Here is a 6,000-nt window from a genome sequence, read left to right on the forward strand (position 1 = left end):
ACACTTGGAATCAAATTAGATAAATTTCACAAAAAATACTTTTTTTAAAGGCAAAATCAGATTGTTGTTAATAAAAACTGATCAATAACACAAGAAGCGTCTAAAACCAGGGATAAATTTCAGCCAAGGAATACAATTCCTATCGGATTATTATATATACAATTCAACACAGGCGGCACAAAAGTCCCTTGGTTACCTATAAATTTAGGGTATATGTTTGGATAAATTTTTCATAAATATTTTTAGCAAAAGAAAAAAGAAAATGAAAAAATTTATTCATAAACTAAAATTAGTCAATACATGGATTAATTTAATTTGTAGAAATTTTTTCATATAATTTTCTATAAAAAAAACTTATGTATACAAATTAATTTTAACTTGAAGTTCATTTTTTTCTCTAGAAGTATTTCTGGATATGTTTATTTAAGTAGACCCTCAAAAGAAAATAAAATAGATCAAATGCATAAGTTATTCAATTTTTCAACTTTTATATTATCATTCTCGTCTAACCTTTTCGTAAACATCATAAAATTTATAGGTCTAGAAAATTTTAGTACCAACAAATAGATCATACATTAAGAAATACTAAATACCAGCAATAATGAATGAGAAAAATAAATTTATAAATGTAAGATGTTCTTCAATGTAGGAGAAGTCACAAAAACGTTGAGAAAGATAATCATAGAAGAAAAAAAAGGTTAAGTAGCCATCAAATTTAGGAACCGAATTGAAATTATTATTATTATTATCAGTGACTCATTTAACCATTAGTCACATAGATAAATCTGTGACCGAACTGATTTTTTTTTTTTTTTTACTTAAATAACTTTTTAGTCTATATAAAACAGGAGGCTACTGATATTATTACTATTTCTAAAAAAATGGGGGCGATGCGTTAAAATGATTAGGAACAAAATCCATGAAAAAGTGATAAGTTAGGATAAAAAAGTGTAATCAATCCTTTTATATTTTTAAACCAGCAAATGAATCGAGAAGAAAAACTAGAGAAAAATTACTTTGGAAAAATCTATGCAGCTTTTTTAAAGAAATATTCAATTTTTCGTGCAGATTTAAATATGCAAGAAAATTTACAAAATGTAAAAAATTTCTAGAAATTTTTTTGTCAATAATCAATAATAAAACATACAGTACACGTCTGTAGCAAAATTAATTTACAGGAAACTCGAGCTAAAAATTTTGCAAAAAAAAAAAAACCATGAATCCCTAGTAGTGTAATTTGTATAATTAGTAATTTGAAAAATACATTACTTTAATGTGAGATAGAAGAAGAAAATTCTGTAAATGATTAGGTAAGCTTAATAAGGATATTGTCCGAGCAAGTTCATTAGTTCTTACCGTGTAAAACTTGTCTTATAGTTTGTGATTGGTGTGTGAAGCATTTCCAACGAGGTCATAATTAAACTATTAAGCAGTTGTTAGATGGTCAATTCATAGATCCCTACGATTGCACATTATTTCCAATATCTACATTCATTGTAATCCCTTGGTAGATCCTAATTTCATTCATACATTAAAAAGCCAATAGGAAATCGTCATTTTAAGTTCATATATATATATATATATATATATATGTGTGTGTGTGTGTGTGTGTTAAGAAACAGTCAGATTATGGACTAAATAAATATTGTATATATAATTTTTCCGATAATAATTATTAAAAAAAAGTCTAGGCTTCATAATAAAACAAACACGGAGCCCATTTTTTACGAGTATGGAGGGAAATTGTATAGTATATATGCTTTTATCTTAACTCGTGACTTGTAAACTTAATTTATCTAAAAACAAATTTGATAATAATTAAATTATTATTGCAAAAGAACAATTGAAAAATGTTTATGTAACTGATTTTTGAATAAAAACATTAATTTATTTTTTGGGAGTTTTCCTTTAATATTTTTTTTTTTTGAAAAAATATAACATGCTTTGTTTGCAGAAATTATGAACTAACGACGAAGCCTCGAACAGCTATGCTACGAATATTTAGCACCGGACCCATCCTTCTTTAGTTCTGATTAACTATCACTCTTACTTTTTTGACAAAATAACTTTCACTTGATGGAATACATTTGAGCTTATTAGTCTTGCAGAATATTCTTTCAGGCTGATCAATATTAAATCAAGGAAAAAATTATTTTTACTCTCTACTTTTGGCCAGATGTGATTAAGGTCGCTACTTGTTCCTCAAACTTTTGAAAACATGCAAATTTAGTATTTTCTGATTAAAGAATTTATCATGTTAAAGTTATAAGGAATTAAATTATGTGTTTTGAAAATTTTATTGAAAATCAAATAAATAAATTAATATGAAGCGTATAAATACCTTGGCAATGTTTGACTGAAAGTATAACAACTAAAAATACATTTTCTTTAAATTAATATATTTTTGCAGTATACAGATTTTATATAAGTGGTTAAATTGTTAACGATTATATATATATATATATATAATTAACGGAGAGAATTAATTTACAAGAATTAAGATAGAAAAAGGTAAAAAAAAAAAAAAGAGTGAGAAACTAAAAAGGTAAAATGATTGAATCCAAGGTTTATATATGGCTGTTTTTTTTTTGCTAAAGGGAATTTTTGTATAGTGTATACAAGCAAACAAGAATTCTAGAAACATCTTTTATCATGCAATTGGCGAAATAATTAACTTCCCCGTTGAACAATATTATCCTGCTTAAGGGGTTAGCAACCAACTCAAAGTGAAAATAAAGTTAGCAATTTCATGTAAAATACATCAGTGCGTAGTATAAAACAAATCTATTTAAATTTGGATTCCCTCGTTTACTTTACTTTAATAATTTACATATTGAAAATCATTATTTAAAGTTCAGTGCAGATTATGAAAATAAAGTAATAAAATTAAATTAAATTTAAATATTAATATCTTAATTATGTTATTTAACTTTTTTTTCCGTAGAAATTAAACAGGATGAAAAAGATTTATAATACTTAAACCTCTTTGAGCTAGACCCTTTTATGTTATTTTACTTTGTAATCCCATTTTCAATATGTATAACAAATGCGATGCATAAAGGCCACGAGCGAGAGTAATATATAGATGAAAAAGTACCAACAAATATGCACAGGTGTATGTAGTATAAAGTGAGGGGCATAAAGTGTTGTATAAAACAATATACATGTGAAAAGGGCAGACCATAGGTTTCATGTCATCCACAGAAACACGAGCAGAGATTAGAACAAATAGAAAAATAAAGAGGCATGGGAATAAAAGCTGTTGATGGTCCATGGATTGGGCAAAGAGGGAGGTAGATATGATTTTTTAAGAAGAAAAAGCGATTTAGAAGAAGTGAAGTTGGTAGTAAGTGTTTTATTTTTGTTTTGTTTAAATTCTCAACAGAGAGGATATAAGGAAATGAAAGATGCATGATTGATAGTATTTGGTGATTTGGTAGGTCACTCCTTTTTTGAACTTATTTTTAGTATGATATATTGGATGGAATGTGAGATGAGAGAAAATATTAGATAGTTCAGAATTATTATAATTTTCTTAATTTATATATGACACATAATTAATTGATAATTAAGTATATATTGTTAATTGTTTTCATAAATAAAAAATAGAATTTAATGACGATATATTTTATTATTTGTATGATTTTAAGTTAATTAAATTAAAATTTAATAAATTTATTATCCATAATAAATTATTAATTATGATTAAATAATAATATAAAATTAATTTACACCATTAATATATATAGTCTTTTATCTCAAAAACTTAAATATGTATTATATAGAGATTAATCGGGATAATGAATATTATGATTTTATATTAGTATTATTTTTTTTTATAAGAAATAAGTTTCAGTTTTGATTTTTTTTATAAAAAACAAATTTATGGTATTTTATAAGAAAACTTATTTCTTAACAAAAAAAAAAAAAACAGAAATCAGTGTGATGGGATACACTGGCACAAAAAGTGCATAACTGAAATGAGAAATAAGTAAGATATGGGGCGGTGCAGTTTGGTCTCCCAAAACGAATAGGACGGTAGACCCAATCACGCATGGATTCCATTGGTGGATGTAGTGGAATTTTGGGCCCCATATGTGACTCACCAAAATCCTAATGCTTCCAAAAGGTTTGATAAATAAGGGCCTTAGAACAAAGGTATACAATACTCTCTCTCTCTCTCCCAACATGCTTTTCATCATGTTTCAAATGAATCAATCTTCAAATGAGTGCTTCTTCACAAGTCAAATTTTTTGTGCTTTAAGGTGTTAAATTAAGATTTATATTCATTCATTTCGTCCAAATGTTTATGTCATTAACCGTTGATTCAATTATTCCTTTCGCCTTTGGGATATCCTTACAGCTAATCAGCTACAATTATGGGATAATATGCCAAACCAAAGTGAGAATTAAGTAAAACTTTCCTTAGGGTGGCAATTTCAATATCTAACCTCTTCATATTCCAAGTAAAAGTTTCATGGTATTATAAATATTAATTGTATTTCTACCACGATGGACCGATGTTTACTATATATTGTTGAGATAAATCTTTAATGAGATCAACTCAACACCATGCATGACATCATGAGGTCAATAGTTTCATAATAGTTCTCTCTTCTTCTTTTTATCAGCAAACAAAAGGAACTATTATTTCACCACAATAGTCTCTTATTCTTAAAAACCACCGTAATAAGAAGGACAAACAGTTACACGCGTGATCCAGTACTGTTAAAGCATCTCACACTATAAATGACTTCACCCTTGTAATAACATTCCCTTGTTTGCATCTATCATACATATTATTATGTTGTCATTCACTAATTTGAGAGTTGAAGTGCTTTTTATAATACTCACCCCATCTCTCAAAGGAGTCTTGAAACTTGAGGAAAAAGAGGATTATCAACCCTATTGGAGTCTATAAACTAACCACACAGAATTTAGTTAATATTTGTATATAAGTTCATCTCATAAGTATCAATGTTAATTTAAGTAGTGAAATTAAATTATGGGTAAAAAGTTTTGAATTCAACTTTCGTTAATATTTTTATTAATTAGATTGCCATCTGTTAGTTACTCGTTATAAGCTCTAATTATGGTTCGAGACAATGTCCTAATTTTAGCATTGAATAACATCTCGCCCTTATACTTTAATATTTACTAGCTAATCGAGGGATTAAGTTTAAAAGAATAATTAGTATATAAGATGATTTTAATTTGATTAAAAAAAGATGATTTTCATTAAAACATGCCAGACGTGTCATGTTCTAAATTATTTTAATCGAACATTTTCGTCATTTATTATATTTTATTGACAAACAAGTATTTTTTTTATAAAATTAAAAGCTCAAATTAGTATTTATAAAAATTTATTCCTTAAATTAGTTTTTATAGAGATTATTAAACAGTCAAATAATGCTTTACTCAAAGGAAAATGAAATTCGCTAAAAAGAACTAGAATATATGTATCTGGTGCATTTCTTTTCTTCACTTTCATGCATGACCCTTTTTTTGTTTTCTTTCAATCTCTATCTCTGTTTAGATTTGGTTAGTGGATGTTAATTAATTTACACATGGCATATGAATTCCCTAATGCTTTGGTCATTCATACATATGCTAGCTAGCTTGAAAACCTATTTGCTAGAATGACTTCTACAACCTAATAATAGTGACTTCAGCAACGCACTAGCTTGACGCAATAATACTAGCCCTATATAATTAATTTAGAATAATAGATTGACATCCTGGTACCTTCCTTTTTCTAACTAATTGTGGAACATTATGATTATGCTGTTTTCTCAAAATTGGCATGTTCTGAAATGGTGAGATGACTGTGTTTCGAATAAAATTATTCTTTGAAAAATGACTTGTAAAAAAACGAAAGAAAGAATTAGTGTCACATTACACTGAAATCCCTCGGTCCACACCCCTTACCAAATGGTGGAATAATTTCTGGTTCAGTCTTCGGATATGACTGCTTGCCAACGCAACAGAAACTTAAAA

Source organism: Glycine soja, chromosome 2 (assembly GCF_004193775.1).
Source record: "Glycine soja cultivar W05 chromosome 2, ASM419377v2, whole genome shotgun sequence".
Classification (NCBI taxonomy): domain Eukaryota; kingdom Viridiplantae; phylum Streptophyta; class Magnoliopsida; order Fabales; family Fabaceae; genus Glycine; species Glycine soja.